This window comes from Cervus canadensis, chromosome 2 (assembly GCF_019320065.1).
Source record: "Cervus canadensis isolate Bull #8, Minnesota chromosome 2, ASM1932006v1, whole genome shotgun sequence".
Taxonomy (NCBI): Eukaryota; Metazoa; Chordata; class Mammalia; order Artiodactyla; family Cervidae; genus Cervus; species Cervus canadensis.
This window is the reverse complement of record NC_057387.1, coordinates 80,284,205-80,302,530: the sequence shown is the minus strand read 5'-3', so window position 1 is coordinate 80,302,530 and position 18,326 is coordinate 80,284,205. Positions and strand designations below refer to the sequence as shown.

The following is an 18,326-nucleotide window of genomic DNA, read 5'->3' as shown; positions in this document are numbered from 1 at the left end:
AGAATGTTACCTTTGGGATGGGATCAATTAGGGCCCTGAAGATTGAATTTGGAATCATGATTAGCCTGTTTTACATTTTGCCTTCATTTTCTAAAATATACAATTGTCTGATTCAGCCCAATTTTTAAAAACATTTTGTAAACTTATTTATTTTTTTAAGCCAAAACAGACGTGGGAGGCCTATTAGTAACAGGAACCATAGGAAAATGGAGGATGGGGGTGGTGGGGTTGCTATTTGATTAGAGTCAATTCTTAAATTTCCACAGCAAGAAAATATTGAATGTGCTGTAATGGTTGCTGGATTTTCTTAAGAACTGAAATCATTACACTCTGGCTGCAGTCCAAGTTCTTCCCTTTTTTTAGGTTACAATTTGAAACGGTGCAGAACATGCTATAGGGTTGTAGTCATTCATGTAATGTCATTGAATCGAGCTTCTGGAAATAGACAAAGGACTTTGTGTCCCGAAATGTTCTTCTGGCGGAAAATTGATAGCAGTCTGAGATATGCTATTACTGGGTTTGGTTCTGCCTCCAAATTTGTGCTGACTAAAGTGATTTCATGAGGGAGAGAGAAAAGGAGAGAGCGAGAGGGAAAATGGCTAAATGATCTTGCAACTGTGTGGGGAAGCTAAATACTTAAAACAAATGCTGCATGGAAGAAAAGCACACATTTCCCAGCAGAGATGCGTGAGTTTTCTCAGGGGTCACCAAAATTACGTGAACCTCTTTGCTTGCTTTGCTTAAGTTGTTGTTGCCCAAATGGAGATGATGAACAGGCAAATGCCTGACACGAAACCCCTGGGTAATTCCCCCAAGCCTTCCCCTCCCATCCCTGCCCTCCGCAGCATTTTCCCGTTCAATGTCACCCCTTGTATGGAGCTCTCACCAGACTCATTAGGACGACAAGCCAAGTCCAGGTTCACCAATCAGGGATGCAGCCTGAATGCAAATCAAGCTTTGGCCTGGATGCTCCAGCCAGGACACATGGTGTTGGGCACAAACCCGTGCCTGGCTCATTCTTTGCCCCCTAAGTCCTTTCCAAGATTCACCATCTTCATCACTATTGTCCCTTTCAAAAGAAAAAGTTAGAGATGTTTTGTGCATGATGTGAAAGACATGTCAATAAACCCCCTTTCCACATAAATAGCACATCAAAATATTACCAAATAATGCTGCTGACTTTGCCAGCAGGCAGAGGATTCCATCTGGAGATAATATCTTCCAACTGAGAGGCATCCAAGGTGCCCTTTCCTAGGCAACGGGCAAGTTGACCGCTCTGCAGCTCAATCCCATCCTCTCTGAACACAGGCTCTCAGCAATTCCCTCCTCTTTGGTCAGGTCCAGACCACCTGCTCCTAGACTTGGAGTCACCTGCTCCCCTCCAAAATGAACTCATTGATCCTCTTTCCTCTGTGACAGCCACATGATCTCTTTCTGACCACCCTCCAGTAACATCCAGGTATCCTCCAGAGGTCCCCAAAGAAACAAGTACTGATGCTAATGAGGTGCAGAGCTGGCTGGTTGGTTGCTGGCTCATTGGACTAATACTGTCCTCATGGGTGCTTCTCTCAACCCAGTGACAATAGCCAAACCCACTGTTGGGTCAGCTCTCTAAGGCATCAGAAGTGACACCTTCTGAACCAAGCCTTCTCCACTTTCCCCTAACTCTTGGGCCTTTCCTTCTGTGAATTCCTCTGTGATTCCAGGCTAGGCCACATAGAGATCCTCTTTATTGTTTTCAATTGTCACTAAACATTTATCACGTGCAAAGGACAGTAGAGTAACAAAGTGTCCACAGGGGTCCCTCATGTCCATATAATCCACTACTTACTCTGCTGAGGTCTGAAAGTTTCTGAGACATTTCAGAGGGGCTTGTGTTCTTCTCACTGTCACCCGGGTCTCCTGGCTCCTTTGAGTAAGTGCCATTGCTTCTTGGGCTGCTGTCCAATCTGGTCAGGAAAGAGGTCATTTCTACTCATTTAAAAGTTCTTGCAAAGCATATACGAGTTCAGTAGATTTTTGGAAGAAATTGCCGGGAGTGCAGAAAGAAGAGAAGGGAGCAGTATTACAGAAACACAACATCATGCAAACTATTAAACATAAAAGCCAGGACCCTCTCGCCGCCAGAGCATTTCAGTGGCACTTCTCTCAGCCTTCTTGTAGCTCATTCATTGCCTTCTCACCAACTCAGCCTCACCCCTTTGTACTCCTCTCTTCTCTTCTCTCTCAGGAGAAAGAAAATCTTATTCCTGAGATGCAACAGTTTGAACCCTCTTTTTGAGGGGGTTGGGGAACAATACAGAAAGTTGAGCTAACATCACTCCTACCCTTTGATTTCAAATACCCTTAGTGAACCACAAGGTTGCGAACCACAAACAAAAACACGTTATTCCCTAAGGAAAATGTTAGTACCAACTGTTAAAATTATAAATATGTTGCCATACTACACAAAGAGGTATTATACCATTGGATTCAGTATCACCTGCTATTTTCTGTACACTCTATGCACACGGCACCAAGCTAAGCTTCCAAGTAGGCAAATTTACTTACTCCTCACCACAATTTACTGTGGTGTAGAAACTGACCCTGGGAGTGATTCCCTTGTCCAGCGCTACCCAGATCAGTCAACCTATCAGACCTATTCTCTTAATCAATAAGTAGCTATCTCCCACCATTCAGCAAGTATGAATTTTTTGCAAAGCACTATGAAAATTACAAAGATTTAAAAACAGGATCCCCACATCAAGTGACTTATAGTGTAGTAAACCATTAGAAAGGGAAAGAGTTACCCAGGTTTGAGGACAGACCTGGATTTGAATCACAGCTACATTATGAGTTTGTTGGATGACACTGAGCAAGTTACTCAACCTTTCTGAGCCTTATGCACCTCAGTTATAAAATGGAAATTGTAGCAGGACAGCCCTCCTTATGTTGTTTGGGGGACTCAAGGAGGTAAGACATAGAAAGCATTCAGTGCAGTGCTAGGCACACAAGGAGTCAGGAATAGATGTTACCTTTCCTTATGATATTATAGTGAATATGTTTCACAGCTTGCTTTGTGGATTTAGCATTTCATAATGAGGATCTTCCTGCTGCTGAATACTCTTCTAAACATCATTTAGATGATGACTTAATGTCTTATTATATGGACATAACATAATTTACCTCACTATTCCCTTGCTTTATTTATCTATTGTGTAATATTTTTTAATTATACTTGTTTCTTTTTAATAGATGGATGATGGCTTTGCATATATTGGTTTAATTTCTGCCATTTATCAACATGAATTATCCATAGGTGTGCAAATGTCCCCTCCCTCTTGAACCTCTGTTCCCCGTCCCACCGTTTCCCACCCCTCTAGGCTGTTACAGAGCCCCTGTTTATGTTCCCTGAGTCATATAGCAAATTTCTATTGGCTATCTATTTTACATTGGGTAATATTATTGTCTTCCAAATATATATGATGTCTTTATACATTAAGGCTATTAGGTTTTTCTTCATATTTGTTGCATTACCTAAATAATTTTTTCAGACAAGGCTTTATTGGGCCCCTGCTACAGCATGGGGAAGCAAGAACAAGTAACAGGTTACCTTGCTCACTCATGGGACAGAGCAGAGTCGGGGGTGGGGGGAGAAGGGAACATGAGCTTGCTGCAATGCTTGCCCTTTACTTTTGCTTCAAATTTTTTGACCTACAGGTATTAGTCAATTTTTATGTAGTTAAGCCTATCTAAATTTTCCTTCATGATTCCTCCTCTTAATTTTAGGCTTAAAATATCCTTCCTACAAAGAGATCAGAGGGCTATTTATCAATGTTTTTTTAGTCTAAAGATACATTTTTCGATATAAAGTGATTCACAAACTAAATAGATTCTAAAATTTAATGTTAGTGGTCTTTTCTGTTCATGAGCAACCTCAATATCACATGACTTGAAGTAACTTGTAATTGCTAATAAGGATTTTTTTCATAAGGTAGTTTCGGGGATTAAATCAGATTGAGTCACATCCTGGGAGTCCTTGGTGAGTTAGTCTGCAGAGATTTCTAGGCCCTGAGAAGTCACCCAGATCACCAAGCATGCTCTCATCAGTGTCAAAGCTCTGCTCCCTGTTTTCCCTGAAATTCAGCGGGGTTTGAGGGAAAGACTCTGGAGTGAGGCGGACCCAAGTTCAGAGCTCAGCCCTGCTCTGAACAGTATAATCACCTAAGTGTGTACCAGGTACATCCTCTGAGCCTCCATTTCCTCACTTAGAAAATGGAAGAAAATGATGAAACCAACTTTAGAGACTGACTGTGGAGACTGAATAAGATAATGCATGTAGGGACATCCCTGGTCGTCCAGTGGTTAAGATTCCATGCTTCCAAGGCAGGGAGCTCAGGTTCAGTCCCTTGTAGATGAACTAGGATCCCTCATATCAAGTGGTGTGGCCCCAAAAAAAAATTTTTTAAGTAAAATAATGCATGTAAATCTCTTAGGACAATGTGTGCAGGCTAAGTCCTTTCAGTCCTGTCTGACTCTTTGGAACCCTATGAACTGTAGTGTACCAGGCTCTTTTGTCCATGGGATTCTCCAGGCAAGAATACTGAAGTGGGTTGCCATTCCCTCCTCCAGGAGATCTTCCCAACCCAGGGATCAAACCCACATCTCTTGTCTCCTGCATTGGCAGGCGGGGTCTTTACCATTAGCACCACCTGGGAAGATGACCATGGTTGTTCGCAAAGTCTGGTTGCCCAGCACACTGTGGAGTAAGATCTCTCATCAAAGCAGGAGACCTCCAACGTCAGGATAAGTCTAGCCTTGTAACAGACTCAGTTCAGTTAAGTCACTCAGTCATGTCCAACTCTGTGACCCCATGGACTGCAGCACACCAGGCTTCCCTGTCCATCACCAAATCCTGGAGTTTCCTCAAACTCATGTCCATTGAATCAGTGATGCCATCCAACCATCTCATCTCCTGTTGTACCTTTCTTCTCCCACCTTCAATCTTTCCTAGCATTAGGGTCTTTTCCAGTGAATCAGCTCTTCCATCAGGTGGCCAAAGTATTGGACTTTCAACTTCAGCATCAGTCCTTCCAATGAATATTCAGGACTGATTTCCTTTAGGGTTGACTGGCTGGATCTCCTTGCAGTCCAAGGGACTCTCAAGAGTCTTCTCCAACACCACAGTTCAAAAGCATCAATTCTTTAGCTTTCAGCTTTCTTTATAGTCCAACTCTCACATCCATACATGACTACTAGAAAAACCATAGCTTTGACTAGACAGACCTTTGTGGTAGAGTAACATCTCTGCTTTTTTAATATGCTGTCTAGGTTGGTCATAAGTTTTCTTCCAAGGAGCAAGCATCTTTTAATTTCATGGCTGCAGTCACCATCAGCAGTGATTCTGAAGCCCCAAAAAATAAAGTCTCTCACTGTTTCCACTGTTTCCCCATCTATCTGCCATGAAGTGATGGGACCGGATGCTATGACCTTAGTTTTCTGAATGTTGAGCTTTAAGCCAACTTTTTCACTCTCCTCTTTCACTTTCTTCTTTGCTTTCTGCTATAAGGGTGGTGTCATCTGCATATCTGAGGTTATTGATATTTCTCCTGGCAATCTTGATTCCAGCTTGTGCTTCATCAAGCCCAGAGGTTCTCATGATGTACTCTGCATATAAGTTAAATAAACAGAGTGACAATATACAGCTCTGACATACCCTTTCCCTATTTTGAACCAGTCTGTTGTTCCATGTCCAGTTCTAACTGTTGCTTCTTGACCTGCATACATATTTCTCAGGAGGCAGGTCAGGTGGTCTGTATTCCCATCTCTTTAAGAACTTTCCATAGTTTGTTATGATCCACACAGCCAAAGGCTTTGGTATAGTCAGTAAAGCAGAAGTAGATGTTAGTCTGTCGGAGAAGGACACGGCAACCCACACCAGTACTCTTGCCCAGAAAATCCCACGGACGGAGGGGGCTGTTAGACTACAGTCCATGGGGTCGCGAAGAGTTGGACACGACTGAGCGATTTCACTTTCACTTTTCACTTTCATGCATTGGAGAAGGAAATAGCAACCCACTCCAGTATTCTTGCCTGGAGAATCCCAGGGATGGGGGAGCCTGGTGGGCTACTGTCTATGGGGTCGCACAGAGTCAGACACAGAGTCAGACACGACTGACGCAACTTAGCAGCAGCAGCAGCAGCAGCAGATGGTTAGTCTGTAGCAGACTAAAGTAGCAGAAAACTGGAAAGATTGGGTCCAAAACAGAATGCATTCATTTCTTAGGGCAACTCTAACAAATTACCATAAACTGGGTGGCTTAAAACACCAGAAATGTATTCTTTCACAGCTTTGGAGGCCAGAAGTCTGAAATCAAGGAGTCAGCAGATCTGGAGCTCTCCTGGCTTCCAGTGGCTACCAACAACACTTGATGCTCTTTGGCTAGTGAATACATCACTCCAGTCTCTGCTTCCATCTTCACATCACCCACCCATGCCTGTCTTCTCCTTCTCCTCTAGGGACACATACCATGGGAATTAGTCCTACTCACATCATCCAGGATTGCCTAATCTTGAGAACCTCAGTTACAACTGCAGAACACTTTTTTCCAAGTAAGATCACCTATACAGGTTCTGAGTAGATATATATTTTGGGGGGAGGGGGCCACCATTAAACCTACTCTAAAGTGCATCCCCTCCCCCTCCATGAAATAAAAGAGATGAGGAATAGGGAGGTAATATTCAGCATTATAAGATTATATCCTTGAAAATCAAATGATCATTAGCAAGTGACAGCATTTTAATCATCTCTTTCCAATATCCAAATCAATAGAAATATTGAAATGTGTTAAAGCGAGAAGGGTAAAAATAATTCCAGACTCACTGGATCAAAAAGCACAACCTTGGAGAAATCCAAAGTCACCTGCTGAAAATTCCAAATGTAAGAGTCAGGAAATTTCATAGTTGATTTTGCAAAGGTATTCCCAGCCTCACAGGGATTTCTGGATTCTTTCTGTTGCTGGTATCTCTGATGATTAGAAAGGGGGATCCTAGGCAGGAAAGTGTCAAGGTGTCCCTGAAGATGCCAATGCTTTGTAAATACTAAAAAGGAGACATGCCAAACAGAAAGGGAAACAGGCCCCTCCATTGCCCTCCCTAAAAGATATCTCCTGCCAAATGAAATAAAGTGTTTATGTTGTGTGCGCCATGTTTATATATCTTCTCATCCTCCTTCCTGGTGAGTGTTTTGCAAATCGATTAAGGTCGTTACAACTGTGACTCCTCAATTTCAAGCCCTGGTTTCGTTTATCCGGATGAATTTCAAGTGACCTCTAAGGGATTCATCTTTATTTGGATTTTGTAATGCTCAAAAAATGTTACTTTTATTTAAAAAACTGCTAGAGGAGAAACTTAATGACTTATTATCTGTGGTGTTGTTTGCAAATATAAAGGGAATTTCAAGTCCAAAAAATAACCAGATCTGACAGTTGGTTCGTATAAATTATTCAGCCTTTCCTCAGTATATAGATAAATAACAAACACTTAGCATCCCTTATGTGTATTTACCTAATTTTGCATGAACAAGTCTTTGAACCCATGTTACAACTGTGATTCCTCAATTTCAAGCCCCATTTTCTTTTGAGGGGGGCTTGAAAAAAAGCCCCATTTTCATTCTTTTCAGCAAATATTGCTGAGTGCCTATACTGCGCTGTTCATGTACTACTGAGGGGATGAGTTGGAGAGTCAGACGCATGCCTAGTGGTACCCAAAATAGGCTGCTCAACCTCTTCTAGATCTCCTGAAGTGATTGGGGTATTTATTACGCTTCTAGTGTAGCCCACACCATTGTTCAACTTTCCCAGTGTCCACAGGAGACAAATGGAAAGCAGATTGCTGGAGCCACCCCAATAATTCTGATTTGTCTAGTCTCCTGAGGACCCAGAGACCTGCAATATTAACATCTACCTCAGCTGACTCTAGTGCAGGTGCTTCCCAGGTGGTCCACAGACTGTGTTTTGAAAACCATCCAGTGGGAAGGGAGTGCCAATCATGCTGCTAGACCTGATTTACGTTGGCTCATGGCCTGCGCAAAGCTGAGCCTCCCGCTGGCAAATTGCAGGACTAGAACAGATCCCCCAGATAATATCCCTGGAATTTCTACCCACTGTCAAGCAGAAGAAATCCTGTCTACCCTGTGGAGTCACACAGAAGAATCTGAGTCCATTTCCTCATCAGTTGTTTATTGAATGTCGATTATATGCCAAGGTGCTTGGTGCAGAAGCTACAGCCAAGAACAAAACAGTCAAAAACCCACGACCTTACATTCAAGTGGAAGAATGACTCTCAGTTTTCCTCCTCTAGTTTCACGCATGCGCACATTCATCCATTTCACACATATGGATCAAACTAAGCAAGATGAGAAATAACAATCCTACCTTCTAAAGGGCCTTCAGTCCAGAGAGGAAGACAGACAAATAAAAACCTGTAAAATAATGTATTATGTGCAAAGATGGAAGAGTTCAAGGGTGTTATGAGGACTCAGAAAGGGTTAACAAAGGAAAGTTATCCAGAAGGAGTGACACTAGACCTAAGCCTTGAGGACAAGTAGTAGATCACCGAAGTCACAGGCACATCTGCATGCATGCAGGCTAAGTCACTTCAGCTGTGTCTGACTCTTTGAGACCCTATGGACTTAGCCCCCCAGGCTCCTCTGTCCATGGGGATTCTCCAGGCAAGCATGCTGGAGTGGATTGCCATGCCCTCCTCCAGGGGATCTTCCCGACCCAAGGATCAAGCCTATGTCTCCTGTGGCTCCTGCATTGCCGGCAGATTCTTTGCCACTGAGCTTCCCAGGGAGCCCCCACAGGCACATCTACATGAGAGGAAAAAACTAGATGGAACACAACGTGATTGAAGCAAGAGTGGGGAGGTAAAGACAGAGGGATGACACACAGACCCCTGTGCGTGGGCAGGGACCCCCAAGTATGAATACCAGATGTTACTCTGAAGGCCATGAGAAGCCGATGAAAGGTGTTAAGAAAAATGAGGTAAACGACTCTGATTTGTGTTTCAGAAAGATCTCTCTGGATTCAGTAAAAGGGATAGAATTAGAGGCAGCATGAAGTGAGTTAAGAACTTATTACAAAAGAAGAGTCCAGAGTGATAAGAGCCTGACTACAGGCCGTGAGTAGGCGGTGAAGAGGGAGGCGCAGAGTTGACAGATGTTTCAGAAGAGGAATTGAGAACACTTGATGACCAATCAGGGCTTCCCAGGTGGTGCTAGTGGTAAAGAATCCACCTGCCAGTGCAGGAGATGTAAGAGACTCGGGTTCAACCCCTGGGTAGGGAAGATCTCCTGGAGGAGGACATGGCAACCCCCTGCAGTATCCTTGCCTAGAGAATCCCCATGGACAGAAGACCCTGAGGGGCTACAGTCCATAGGGTCACAAAGAGTCTGACACGACTGAAGTGACTTAGCACACACGCATGATGACCGATCAGGTGTCAGAAGTGTGAAGGAGAATGAGAGCCCCTAAAAAAACTGGATGGCAATTGCACTTCCCAAATTTCTCATTAACCTTCCTCCAGGATTAATAACCCAATTTTTAATTTTTACATCATCCTGTTTCCTCCCACTCATATTGTTATTCATGATAACTGAGCTGAATCAATGGGGAGCTTGACCATGGTCTCTGTGGGATGATGTACTCTAGTTGAAACCACCTACTTACACCTCAGTTAAGTTTAAATTATCTTCCAAGGGTCAGATCAACTTAAAAAAAAATTGGTGATAATCCAAGGTAGAAAATGCAAAAGAGTTGGAAATTCTCCTTGCTGAATAACTGAAATCTAAAGTTCATACAAGCCAAATTATATCCCATGGCCTTTAGAAAATGGTGGCAGGCTGAAAGTACTCACCACAAATCCATAAGGGGAAGATAGGAAGGGGGCATGGTGAGAACAGGGGAAATGCAATTGAAGAGGGGGTAACAGTAGCCTTCCATAATAGTGATAAAATTTTATTCTTATGCTGACTGTGGGCTCATGAGTGTGTTTACTTCATATCTTATGCACTATTTGATGGGCCTGAAGTATTTCAGACATACCTGGGATCCCATTAGAGATCTGGTCACTACCTCTGTGATCTGGGCCAAAGTTTCCAGGAGACCCTTTGGATGACCCTGCTTGCAAGTTGAGAGACATTTGCAGCTGTGAACTTTCCCCCCATGATATTGGTAGATTCTTCTTCATCAGCGGGAACCTTATGCATGGAAAATAATGCTACAGCTATGCTTCTTGATATATTAACTACATAGATCTAGTCAATAAAAATCCTGGAAAATCCCATGGACAGAGGAGACTGGCAGGCTACAGTCCATGGGGTCACAAAGAGTCGGACACGACTGAGCAACTTCACTTCACTTTTAGTCAATAAAACTTTGAAAGTTAAAAAAAAAAAGATGAAAGGGAGACAACAAAGGTAATAATTTCAGCCAGTAGGTTTTACATAATGTAACTCCATGCCCTAGACACTCTTCAGAGGGAGATGATTGAGTGACCCACACTCAGCTTCTCACTCCAACCACCCAGCGGTGCTCTCATCTGACTGTACACTGGCTTTTCTTTCAGTAGAGTGTGTGAATGATGAACTCTACAGTTTACCAAAAAAAAATAATTATTTAGTAAATGAGGAATCTTGAAAACAAGAAATTTTAATTTTCTCCATCTCTCTTTCAGTTCTCTTTAGAATTTAGGCTAATTGGCTATATGAATACACACACACACATAATGTATGTATACTCACATACACAGCTTATACACACACATACACACACAACATGGCAAATGACCAAATGAACCCAATAAGGAAGAGCAATATAAAAGCACCAAATAAAGATCCCATTTTCCCTTTATTGATCAAAGGGAAGGATTCTTTTTCTTCATATTGACTTCTCCATGAAGCCTTTTATGACCACTTTACACATCCTGAACTTTCACTGAGGGCTGGTACTGGTACACATTGTCTTTGTGTTTATAGCCCTGACTCTACTAAGCCCACAGTTACCATTCTGGTACTTGTTAAGTAAGCAAGCAAATGAGTGAATTAAAAATAAAAGAAGAAAATAACAGACAAATAGATGAGTGGCTAAACAGTTTGATCAATTAATTCACAAATAAATCATGTCCTGCCCTCATTAAAGTTATGGGTCATCCACAAAGTGAATGCACACATAAATTTCTACACATTGATTTCACAGTCAGAATCCAGGTCTGACAACATTTTCACATGTGAACACTTAGAATCAAGGCAAAAGGATTTTCCTCAACCAATATGATTACCCTTGACAATAGCAGAATAAACAGACTCATGTCAGAAATTTGTCAATTACCTTTCTGCTGCTAACAGCCACTGTGTTGATCTGCTTTATCATGAGAAGGCTTTTCACTGGGAAGTATGTTGAGGACTTCGCATGTGGATATCTGCTAGAACACAAGCAAAGACTATTTAATGGCATACTTTTCTATCACTTTTCTGTCACGAACAAATTCAAAGTCCAACAAGTCAGCTATAGAAGTTTCCTCACTCAACAGAAAGAAATGAAGACCTAAAATTAAAACCCAATTCAGTTATTGTTGGTTGAACAACTCACAGCAGAAAGACTGGGCTAGGGAATGGCTGAAATGCAACCAACTTCTCAAGAAGTTGACAATCTAGACAGACTTGCTGACATCTACTTTTGTTTATTTTCTCATCTATTATTTACTTACCATATACTATGAGCTAGGCACTTCTGCTAAGCCCTGATGATAGTCATAAACACAAGGGCAAATTTCATGCCTATGCAAACAAGAGAGTTTGCAGTGTGCTACTGTTATCCAATCGCTAAGTCATGTCTGACTCTTTGCCACCCCATGGACTGCAGCACACTAGGCTTCCCTGTCCTTCACTATCTCCCAGAATTTGCTTAAACTCATGCCCATCGAGTCGGTGATACCATACAACCATCTCATTCTCTGTCGCCCCCTTCTCCTGCCCTCAATCTTTCCCAGCATCAAGGTCTTTTCCAATGAGTCAGCTCTTCGCATCAGATGGCCAAAGTATTAGAGCTTCAGCATCAGTCCTTCCAATGAATATTCAGGGTTGATTTCCTTTAAGATTCACTGGTTTGATCTCTTTGCACTCCAAGGTATTCTCAAGAGTCTTCTCCAGCACTACAATTTGAAAGAATCAGTTCTTTGGCACTTAGCCTTCTTTATGGTCCAACTCTCTATGATTGGGTCCATATCCCTCTATGATTACTGGAAAAACCATAGCTCTGACTATACGGAACTTTGTTGGCAAAATGACATCTCTGCTTTTTAATACACTGTCTAGATTTGTCAAACATAGACAAACCTAGACTGCAGTGCAGTAGGTAAGGCAAATACTGAGCCATAAGCACACCTACAAATACAAAATTATAAACATTCTTAAATATTCCATAGGAAAACAATGAGATTCTATGAAAGAGAATGATAGGGGAAATATGCTTTAAAAGGCGAGTGCTCAGAAGCGACCTGAGAAAATATCGTTTGTGCTGCCCCCTACCTGTGACAAGGCATAGTCTTAGCAATAAGGGCTAACATAAGATGCAGAAAGTTCTGTGGGTGTATAGATTAAAAGACATTTACCTGCAGCTAAGGGACTCTTCCTGGAAGAGGCACCGGTTTGGGGTCTCCTGGCAGGATGAGCAGAGATTTGGTATGGGGAGAAAATCAACAAGTATGAGAAACAGCAAGTTGTTGAGTACAGCTGAGGGACAAGGGACAAGGGATGATCAAAAACGACCAGATGATGAAGAGCTTAAAATGCCAGGCCAAGGAATTTCAACATAATTTTACAGGCAGTAAGTCAGGAGGAAGGCTTGTGATCAGGGTGTGGGATGCTCATATCTGTGCATTTAAAAGCTCAGAATGCAGATGACTGGGGAGAGGATTGTATGGAGGCACAGACTAAAGGTGGGCAGGACAACTAGATCCCCGTGAGATTAGCAAATGTAAACAGAACTGCCATGGTCCACATGAGGTTGCTGAGGACCTGAAATGGGACAGCGGTATAATAATGAGGGGATACGACAAACAGCAGATGTTGGCAAGGTGATTTGCCTGCCTGGCTGGCTGTAGTCCAGTCCTTATTGGCCTTAGGAAGTGAGAGGGTGGTGTCTATTATATCACTAGAATCATAAAACTCTGGGACTAGGGAGATGGTGGTGTCACTAACCAGACAGAGAATCAAGAAGGAGGAGCAGGTTGAAGAAGAGATGCTTTGTTTGCTTTGGGATATGTTGGGTTTAGGGATCTGCAGGGCCGTCTGTCCAGCAGCTGCATCCATTGAGATTGGTAGCACACACACACGCTGGGATGATCAAGCCAGACGCTACTGAGCTGACTCAGCTGTAGTCAACGCTCAGAACCGCAGGTCACTGCGTGTGTTTTGTTTAGCTGATGAGTTATCATGAAGTATTAACTGTACTCAAGCTTGGGCCTTCCTGAGAACAGGCATGGGCACACCTAACCTAATATTCTCTGGGATTATTACTGCTTAATAACTCTTTATTGGGGAAATCAAATAGTTGTAACTTTTCACTGGTGTTAGAAAAGCTTGAGGGGTGAGTCATGTGCTACCCACAGAAGAACTCTGTCCACACTAGCCACATAGTAAAATTAAGTTCAAATAAAATGGTTTGGAAGAGTGTTTCATTTCAGAAAGGCTTACCTTCTTCCTCTTACTGGAAGTGAGTGTTAAAAGGCTCTGTGTCCTGCATTGTGTTTAATATAAGGGCTTCATTTTTTTTCTTTAATCTTCATGAGATCGATACTAAAATTCATAAGTGGTAAAAGGCAGTTGCAGTAAACCTTTACCTTTACAGCACTTCACCATTTATGAAACACTTTGGTCAATGTTACAACCCAGTAGGGTCAAGATTGCAGCCTCTCCTTTCCTTTCAGAGAAACTGAGGCTCAGAAAGGTCCCAGGAGGTGCTCAAGATCACATAACTAGAGAACATCAGGGCCAAAGCTGGAGCCAAGGCTCCAGCTTTACTGTATTTGTATCATGCTGCCTACATGTGTAACACTTTATAGTTTGCAATGTACTCTCATAATAACGTTTTAGATTTTCCCAAGAGCCCTGTGGCTGGCCATTGCTAACTCCTCTAAGGCAGAGGGCCCTGAGAGGCAAATGACTTGGTAACAATCACAAGGAGTGTGGTAGAGCCTAGACTCCAGACCCAGGCTCCCTCTATTCACTCCCCACCCTGCAGACCTCCCTCCAGGACAACCAGGGAACAGAAAGTTCTGCCAGTGGCTCTCCTTACTGGCAGACAACTAGGACTTTTACTTGTCTTATCCTCCTGGACAGAAATGGCCCGCCAGAGTTCTTCCTTCTTTATGCCACAGCCGTAGCCTATTTGAAGCACTGAGGAAGATGCCTTTAAAAAGGCTGCTCTTCAGACTTTTCAAAAGTTCCAGATTTGAGCCCCAAGTTGAACATCATTGCCTTCACTCATGCTTGCCACCAGTTTCAACCCACTGACAGAGGCTACTGAGAGAAAAAACTCTTTGGACTCTAAAGCAAGTCAATTCAGTGAGCCAGCTGAACACTCCTGAGGGTGCATTTAGTTCATCATGCTGGGCAACACCCAGAGAATACAGGGTCACCCTGCCCAACACAGATCCTGGGAAGTAACAAATCAACTGAGTCACTCTCAGCCACTCTTATGCTGGAGCCTATTGTCAATGGATTTTGCAAATTACACTCTGAAAGCAATGAAGTGCCCAATACTTTGCAACTCTATGGACTGTAGCCTGCCAGTCTCCTCTGTCCTGGAATTCTCCAGGCAAGAATACTGGAACGGATTGCCATTCCCTTCTCCAGGGGATCTTCCCAACACAGGGATCAAACCCGGGTCTCCCACATTGCAGGCAGATTCTTTACCTTCTGATCCACCAGGGAAGCCACTGAAGTAAAAGATAGGTTCTCACCAAACATTTCTTTAATGAAGGCAGAGTAGAAGGTTTACATTTCATGGCACAAAGCAAAGCCTCCTCTCACTCTTCCTTGGGAATCTCTCTGGTTTCCCCAAGTTCTTTTCCCAAGTGTTGCTGCTACCTCTCTCCTCCTCCCTGAACCTTCCCCAGACCCCTCCCCACTCCCATAGCCCTCCCACCATGCCCTCTGTCTCTCCTATGTGTAGAGCAATTGGCATCCCTATCCACTCACCCCACTCAAGAAACCTAATAATATCCCTTGGGATCTACTCTCTCTAAAACTTCAGGAACTTTTGAGCAGAGAGAATTGGAGACAAATTCTACCACTGTTGAGTTATTGCTCCTGGCCCCAAATAAGAGCACAATAGTCAAAATTTTCTGTCTCAGATTCTATGCATACTTTCTCCCTAATTCTTAAAACAGCCCTAGAAAGCAGTCATCCAGACCCGTTTCACAGATGAGTATACTGAAGACTGGAACAATTAAGCTACTTACCAGCTACTGCTTGCCAAGTGCAAACCCAAATCTGTCTGGCTCCAGAAAGCGTGCATCCCGTGCCACACTGCAAGGAAACAGTAACAGCAAGCTGCTTCCCCTTTGGGAGCTGCCCTCTCCCCGCTCCAGCCACCCAGCTCAAGCCAGCTGCAGCCCTCCCCTGCTACCCCCACATTTCCTCTGGCCAGAGGCAAAAGGAAGCTTGTTACCTTTGCAGCTGATAGACCCACTTCCTGAGCCAGCCCTGGGTGCTATGTGCACAAGGCCCAGCTCCCTCTTGCCCCCACGACCTGCTCACCAGCCTCTAGTCACATCTGGAATGTATTTGAAATTACCTCTAACCACAACTGCAAAATAAGTTTTTTTGAGTCAAAGATTGCAAAAGATTAAGCCAGTGGCATAGGCTCACTTGCCTAGGTTCACCCCAGGAGATCCGTATCCCTGCTTCCCCCTGCTCCCACTGACCCTGTTGGGGCAACTTAACATGGGAAGTGTGGTCTGATTGTTGTCACTTGTGAGCATGGAACCCTGAGTGCACCTCTGGAAGCATGAACTCTGCTTGCAAGTGGGGAGCAGTGGGAAGTGGTCTAGGACAAGTAGGCATCAGAGCACTCAGTTTTAGAACCAAACTGTCCCCAAGAGTGAGTCCTCCATCTGCCATTTACTATCTGGTAAGTTTGGTGAGTCACCTAAGAGCCCTGAGCCTCCATTTCCTCGGCTGAGTAAGACAGGACCCTTGGGAGTAAAAAGATAACACCTGCACCTCAAAATCCTAAGTAAGTGTCATTTATCCATATTATTATTTCCAAGGGCAGCCTCAGCTCTCTCCTGACCTTCCTGACCTTGGACCCCAAGTCTTCTCACCTGCATTGACAGATTAGTTTCGATCATCTCTCAGATCCTTTTGTGCGTTGATTTTCTATGAAGCAACCTCCATTTTGCTTCTTTTTCCCTGCTTATTGGACCAAAAAAAAATCACTCATTCCTAAAACCTCTTGGAAAAAGAACTCCGCCTGGCATGGGCTTTCATAGGAAACAGCTCTTCTTTTCCAGGGTTGGAATAAAAAGCATGTGTTGTTTACTGTTTGTTCTGGTTCAGAGAGAAACAGAAATAGTAGAGTAGCTTTGCGTGACAAAGTGATCTCGGGCAGCAGGGCGGGTCTATAGTGGTGAACATGTCACATCCACAGTCCGGGGCCCTGGAGGGTCTTCTACTCTGTGGGCCTGCCCAAAGTGCGCACCTGTTGTGTGATAAAAATGACAAAATGGTATTCCCAGAGATCTCCATCCTGGAGTGGAATGATCAGGACCAGAGAGCGATGGTTGATATTGAGAGGTGCCAAGCAAAGCAAGCAGGAAGGTGAAGAACTGACTGTTAGCCAGAAATAGAGGGGAGAAAAAAAGAGAGAAACAATATGATAATCTGGTCTCAAAACAGCCAGGCCCCTGCTTTTGGCCAAGCAAGGAGGCTTTGCCAGCAGCTTCCTAAACGCATCCACCAAACCCATCCAAACTCCTGCCAGAAGGCATCATTATAGACAAACGTCCGCCTCAACTGTATTGAGAACACATAAAAGGAAAGGCTTCCTACCCACTCTTCTGAAAGAGTTTTGCCATTTGGACAGATTTTCAGGGTCACTTTCTGACCCATCCCTGGAAGAATAACAGCTATCAGACCCCTCCTGACTTACTTGTTAATGGGAACAAAAAAATATACATCTTTATTCAAAATACAGATGGATGCCCAGTCCTAGCCCTCTGGCTCTCTGAGGCACTTCTGCTACCTTGTCCCTTGCATGTCCCCTCTACCCTTTGGCCACTCTTGGAAAGAAATGTCCTTCCAGTTAAGCATGCTTTGACTAATTAATTTATTCCATCTGTTCTTCCTCAGGAACTCTGACCATGACACAAAAGGTTCTGAAACAGATTTGGTTCTTATATTGATAACCAGGTCACCCATAATTGAAGCAGAGTAGAGTATGGAGGGCTGAGGGAAAAGGGCAACTAAGATTTGTTTCCCCTTTCATTTGCCTGGCTTTTATGCAAATTGCTGATTTACCCAGTAGGTTAAATGCATGAAGATGTCTGAAACTGTATAAGAAAGAAGCTAATCTCTGCTTTGCAAGGAAATTTTTAACCTAACCCTATTCAAGTCATTGGTGAAAAGAATGGTGATAAAGAGAAATAAACAAACTCGTGAATAATTGTCAAAGGAATGAATAAACAGTACTAACTGAGCAACAACCATGAGCCAACACCTTCAGCAGGTGGCTTGCATGCGAGCTCACTCAGTCGTGTCGGACTCTTTGTGACCCCATAGACTGTAGCCCACCAGGCTCCTCTGTCCATGGAATTCTCCAGGCAAGAATACTGGTGCGGGTTGCCATTTCCTCCTCCAGGGGATCTTCCTGACCCAAGGATTGAACCCATGTCTCCTGCATTGGCAGGCAGGTTCTTTACCACTGAGTCACCTGAGAAGCAGGTGGCTTACGTGTTTTTAATCCTCAAAATAAGCTTGTGAGTAGGCAGAATAATGCCTGTGTCACAGATGAGGCAACTACACCTCAGAGAAGCAAAATGACTCGTCTTGGGTCCCTCAGGCCTTGATTCAGCCTCAGATTCGCTACATCCTCAAATCTACTTCCATTTTGATGCACTGGGAATCTGGGAAACAAGCATTTCTTTGTTGCGAGTGTATTTTCCACAATTCTGATGACTCTGAGTCTAGCAGGACCCCATCGAGTCTTCAGGGGTGGGGAAAATAAGCAAACATGACTAGTCTGGGTGAGCTCTCTCTGACAGCTTTGGAGAAGCAAATGTGG

General features: G+C 43.5%; 1 long non-coding RNA gene across 2 annotated transcripts; it reads right to left on the bottom strand.

Moving 5' to 3' along the window:
* Nucleotides 1-890: 890 nt before the first annotated feature.
* On the bottom strand, nucleotides 891-15,619 carry LOC122427825. 2 transcript variants are annotated; one of them, XR_006265550.1, is made up of 4 exons: nucleotides 15,505-15,619; nucleotides 11,370-11,463; nucleotides 1,832-1,949; nucleotides 891-1,069 (listed from the first exon to the last, which is right to left on the bottom strand). It is a non-coding gene; the product is annotated as an uncharacterized LOC122427825 (long non-coding RNA). The 2 variants fall into 2 exon arrangements; XR_006265549.1 differs by having other exon boundaries at nucleotides 11,370-11,460; nucleotides 15,505-15,616.
* Between the last annotated feature and the right edge of the window lie 2,707 nt (nucleotides 15,620-18,326).